Genomic DNA, 6,432 nt, shown 5'->3' with positions numbered 1-6,432 from the left:
TCTCACATCAGCACTCAGCTGATGTGGAGCAGATCCTTTGAAATGATCCTCTATGACTTATAGAGGGAAAATTGAAAAAAAAAAAAATCCAGTATTAAACAGAAAAGGTCCACTTCAGGTAAATCATTCTTATTTACTTATCATATTATTTTCTCTGTTGTTTCATTTCTCCCATATACCTGTAAAAAGCCTTTTTGATTCCTCCTAAATACTTTGGCTGCCATTTATTAGTTTTGCTTATTTCCAGTTCTTACATTGTACTCTCAAATACGGAAATTGATTTATTTTGTTGTTCCTTTTTATAGTAAATATATTTTTTTCATATTTTCAGCCATAGGCTTTTATTCTTATTTCTTGCCAAGGTGCATCTGTGCTTTCTTCTATGCATTCTTTCTTCTCAAAAATCTAGTGCCTTTTTTCTATTACTTTTATTTTTCTACAAGTTTCCTTTTTTTTTTCTTTTTTTTTTTTTTTTAATTTTAAAGTGGCTTTTTTTTCTGAGAGACAGAAGCTGGTTTTTCTTCCAAGATACAAGCTACAGGATTATAGCAATGATTCATTTGGACAATTCAAGTTGGATAGCTCCACACATAAAACTTCTCAGCCACAACTTTTGCAGCCTCCCTTCCCTCCTGCAGTCTGACAAGTTCCCAATGTTGGAGAAATAACATAATCCTTGCCTGAAAGTTATGCATTAACTGTACCTGAGTAAAATTCATGCAGGTAGGAATCACAGCTTCACCATCCCTGCTTTATAATAGCTCACAATGTGTGGGGACATCTTCCTTCACTTGAAACCTTGAGCTGACAACTGGAACAAGTTCCTTTTTACGTGGTTAATTTCTCCTATGATTTGATTAGGAGGATAATAAACTGTCAGTCATGTTCGTAGTACCTTTGGCTTGACATACAGAGCTGTCTTTTCTGCCCCTCTGGAAATTTGGTAACTCATCCAGCAAGAAACTGAGCAAAAGGGCACGATTTCTCTCATGTGATGAGTCTTAGCAAGTCCATAACTACTGCTTTACTCAGCACACAAAAGTCACAGAGTCCCTTCTGTACTGCAAATCCACAACAAAATATGTGAACAAACAAACTCTTATCAAAGCAAGAGATTTTAAAAACAGCCTTAAGGTGAGACAGAAAAGACCCATGTCTGTCTCCCAGGTGTATATGAAAGACTCAGAATAAAGCTTGCTCTGCAGGTACATATACAGAAAGGTTATGTAGCAAGGGAGAGACTTGCCTTTTATCCCTAAGAAGAAGATGAGAGCAGTACCCCCAGGAATCACAATTCTTTGCTGAGTGATGGGCCAAAGTGCATCAGCAAACAAGCCTGCTTTGCCCTTGGTCTCCCACCATTGCAGATTTTGGTTCCTGCAGGAAAATCAAGCCTCTCTGCTAGCTGGGGAGTGCAGGCCAACCCACAGAGCTGCACTGAGGCAGGCTGCTTCTCAGCTCAGGAGCTTCCCTGCTTTCGTCTGCTTGGTAAAAGCCAGCATCATCTACAATCACCCACAAAGAGACACTGGATTAGTCATTATTCTAGATTTGTTCTTCTTTCCATAGAGATTATGGGGAGCCTAATGGTGTGGGACCTAGAGTAGAAAGGTGATGGAATAGATTAGGCAGAGGAGGAAGAGAATGGCTGCACACGTGCTCCCGCAGGTGCACCTCCCCTAGGGAGGTTTCTGTTGATTATCTGTCAATACTCAGGCCATGGCAGCTCAACATCAAAGGACTTTTCCCAATCTGAGTGCAAGCAAAAAATTTGCTGGGATATAGAGGATATGCTAGGACCCAAATCAATACAGAAAAACTATATTTACCACACAGCCTTGGCCTGCCTTTCAGGGTATGTTATTTTGAACAATGGCTCCAGCCACTGTCATAGTCCCCTCTTTTCCACACCTGAAAATTTCCTCAGAAAACAGGATCACAAAATTTACTTTAACAGAGCTATTTCCCACCAATTTGGCTGTACATGTGGCAGATGTGGTCTCTTAAACCAAAGGCAGTGGAGTTTTATTTTTGTGAGGTCTCATTCTGTCCTGGGTTTGACTTTCATTTATGTGGGAGAAAATTAGCTCCTTCTAGATTCTCAGAATGCACTTATAAAAAGCTGCAGCAGAAAAACTGGAATTAATTGGATACCAAGTGCTACTAAACCTTCAGCTAGATTACACACAGGGCTGTACAAGTTCAAAGCACATCAGAGCTGTTGAATTGTAACTATTAATATAACATAAAGGAAATGAAACGAGATCACCAGTGTTACTCAAATGAAATCTAATGCTGTTTTCATAATGCATTATCAGGTTGGACGATTGCTTGGTGGCTGATAGAGCAATTCCAGCCCCCAACCAAGCTCTTGACCAAACTTGTTAGAGTGGTTAGTTTTCCTTATGCCATGTGAACATCTACAATGAAGTTACACGCTGTAATTCACTATTCAGAGAAGAAATATTGCAGAGGACCTGGTCTCATCTCTGTGCAGGAAGCAGTGGCAGTGTTGGTTTCCCTGTGCAGGCTTAGAGGGTTTTAAGTTGGCTGCTAACTTGCAGACCTAGACCATGGTTTCACACATGAGATTTGCAAGTTCAAGGGCATCACTCCAAGACATTTGGGGTAAGTAGGGATCATTTGTGCAATGTCTAAACTTTTTAACCACCTCACAGATTTTGTAACACAGGATTAGCTGCTAGGTTATTTCTACATGAGTAAGTATAGTGCCTTCTAAGGATTCAGCAACCATTACAAACAATCAATCATGACAGATATACGTTTATAGCCTCTTACCTCTCTGCGGCGTTGCGTTGTTTTCCCCGGTCCTGGGCAGCTCTGGAGAGCCCGGCTAGGACGCTGTTTCTTGGTGGGACCGGGGCTGCCGTGAGGCCCGGGCGCTCTGGCGTTCAGCACATGGGGGTAGGGCTGGCTGTGCTCTGTGGCCGCCTCTGGGACGAGATGAAGAGGTAAAGGAGGCACACCTTGCCCTTGCGGTTGGCTGGAGAGCTTTTATTGCTGCGTGGAGCTGTGATGGAGAACAGCGGCCACTCTCTAGCACTGCATGGACAAAATGATGATGGGATTGAGGGTGCATGGGATTTTATAGGGGGCGGGCAGACACGGGTGGAAAACCCCTCGCCCAATGGGGACAGGCAACGTGGAGGTGACGTGGACCATGGCAATCAATGGGAATGTGATGGGGGTGGATACAGGGCTCCGGGATGAACAGGGTTGCGGGGATGGGGTGACTGACAATGAGGTTTCAGGAATGAACAGGTGTTGGTTACAGGAGTGACGTGGGGAAGCTCCAATGGCAGGCAGCCTGGAGCGAACCATTGTAGGGGGAAACACGGGGGTACATAGAACTGGCTAACTAACATTATAAACCCCCTAATCTCAACACAACCCGGGATGCAACACCTCTCCAAGACTTTGTGGCATCCATCCATTAGGCTTCCAGAGGAGGCTCTACAAGATCAGCTGGTGCTAAGCAAGCCTAGCAAAGAGTCATAGCACACAAGCTTGATTTGCTGCTGTTTTGTCCTTGTTTCACAAAATGCCGTCCTTACATTTGAGTTTCCTCAACTTAGGGAAATTTGAATGCTTGTCTCCTGTGTTCAAAAAATATCCTAATTATGGTGCAAGCAACTACAGCCTTTAGGTGTAACTCAATGCACTTTTGGGTCGAAGAAGAAAGCTGTTAAGAAGAGTCTTGTAGGCTTACACTTAGGAATATCCAAGAAAAGAAGGTACCTATAATTTTAATTGACTCCTGTGATTATTTTTACTATTTCATGAAACATAAAAATGCATTGCCAATACGTTTATTTATCAAGTTACTTAGCATTTTGTGCAATTGTTATTCAAATCCACTAAAATGGATTAAAAATAGAAATCTGAATTGTTTAGGTAGCTCCAAGCCTTGAGAAGATGTCTGCATAGTTATATTCTGGATTTCTTTTAATATCTAAGTGTCAAAAGTGAAAATGAACATGACAGCTGTGAAATACTCAACTTCAATTGACAGCATTTAAAATAAAACCTGTGTGGCTTTGCAAAGGAAATTTTGCTGGATCTTGAGTATAAACGAACCTGTATAACTAGCTCTGCTTGTTCCACTTTTGTTGTCAGTGGACAGAATGACAGGACACTGTGTCAGGGCAGACCACTTGCATAAAGGTGGAAACTTTAGAGCCCAGTTCAGAAATATAGTCAGACTTTTTACCTCATCAGCACTTAGTGGAAGTTTCTTCTCCAGTTAATTCTCGGGGCACTTCAGAACAAATTGATTGAAATGAGCCTGAGGGTGTAATAGTAGCTGCCCACTGTATGGGATATGCATTGCTAATTACTACTGATGGAAATTATAGTTATTTGTGGCTACCTCTTGGAAGAGTAGACTTACCATTCACTTTATAAAAAAAAGCAGAAAAGACATTGTTATTTCCTTCATCTCCTTGGTGCGGGCTGGCTGTTTCAATGCATACCAAATGTGGAGTTTTTAAGACAAATGATGATTTCACTTCATTATACTTAAAGGTTTGGGCTGCATCTTTGCAAGACACTGTACTGTTACATAGCCATCCAAAATAAAAAGGCTTTTTTTCTGTTCCTATAAAGCTGTATTACTAGTGGAGCTTTACTGAGGAGTTTACAACAACTGGAGCAATTTTCTGAAGATGAAGTTAGTAATAGCGCTGCTTTTAGTTCCACCTCTTATGAAATGTGTATAACTTTTTTTCCATATAGTGGGGAATTGTAAATTAATTCTTATGTCTCCATGGGTTTGAAATGAAAACTAAGCCTTCACAGTTCAATGAAGTGGAAAGTCTTTCATCAGAAGAAAATCAGCCAAGGAATTGGATGGCAAAGACTTCATACATTACAAAACAGTTGGTTGCAATTAAGGCCAGGGGTAAGATGTGCATGATTCTGTCATGTTTCCTTTTGTCTATTTAATCAGCCTGAGGCATAACATCAGATGGCTTGAAGTAGCATTGTTTCCTTGTCATATCCTATGTTTTGCTGTATATTATGTGTACTGTATATGTACTGTATCAAAGGATTACAGTCTGTTCAAAATATAGATGTTTCATATCCTGATCAATGATCAACACACTTTCATAGAAGCATTAACATTCTAAAGTAGTGAGCACTGTTGCTGAGGGGAAATTATTTTGGAGGTTGTTAGGGAATCATGTAGTAATCATAACGATGTCAGTAGAGTTAAATTCCTTGTACCACAGCCCTTCTCTGTGGTCACAGTGGCAAAGACAATGACAGCCTGTGCTGATATTTCTCTTTCTGTCTCACAAGACATTTCAGGGAGAGCTGTGGATCACTGTGCACCATGAGAAAAAGCTTTGAAATGAATAAGAAGTTGAATGGAGTCAAAGCTGAACTGAAAGTGAGCTAGCTAAAAAGAGTCCAGTAGTTTGGTCACCATCAGCTACTAAAGTCACGCCATGCTACTGCCAGTTTTACTAAAAATCTCTGAACAGCAGGTAATATTATTTACCATATGCTAAGCACGGTGCAGCAGATGGACCATGGCATTCTAGTCTTTTCTGTGCTTTCCTTGCACTTGTCAATTCAAGCCATGGGAAAAAGGCTGGTATCCAGATTGATAACACATGGATGTTCTCTAAGGGCTTGACTCTTTCATCAGTGCATTATTGCAGAAAGGACTGAAAATCCTTTCTCTATAAATATAAATGAAGTTAGGGATAGTTGGTGGTTCTGATGATGGTTTATTATGTCTGTCTCAAAGTTGTCAGAAGGTAAGTCAGCCTTTAAAGAGCAGATTAGCCAGAGCTAATCAGCTGGTAGAACAGTGCTATGGAATATCACATGTAAAGTATCTCCTCAAAGAAACTCATAAACAAAGGAAATGTCTTATAGGTACTGATGATGGTTAGTTTGGGCACATGCCTGTTTCACTAGAAGGCATGAGCCTTCAGTAACAAAATTAAGTCTTTATAATGCAATCTGAGACTCACTGGATCTTAACTATTGAGTTTTAGATTGTTTTTTCTTTGTGAAGTAAATTTTATGTGGCAGACTCTAAATTAAATAGAAAACTAACAGCAGTGTAGCTAAGTAGACAGTTGGTGTCCTCAGAATTGAAGAGTACAATAACAAAAAATGTCTGAGATTATTATTAAAATCACTTTTAATAATTTACATGAAGTCCTTATCTCTGTAAACAAGCTCTTTCAAAAGTGAAATTTAAAATTATTTATTCTGCTTCTACAGTCTTTTATAAATCTGAGGACCAAGCCTGCTCAGGGACCTTCAATAAGTATAAAGTAGTGTGGCAAGTATTTTTTCAAGAAACTAATTAGACAATCCATAGCATTTGCAAGGTGACGAAGGAAGATAAAACTTCTGTTATCATATCCTTATACTTATTATTGGATTTTAAAG

The sequence above is a fragment of the Vidua chalybeata genome, chromosome 3 (genome assembly GCF_026979565.1).
Source record: "Vidua chalybeata isolate OUT-0048 chromosome 3, bVidCha1 merged haplotype, whole genome shotgun sequence".
Classification (NCBI taxonomy): domain Eukaryota; kingdom Metazoa; phylum Chordata; class Aves; order Passeriformes; family Viduidae; genus Vidua; species Vidua chalybeata.
Note: the sequence above shows the minus strand (reverse complement) of the source record.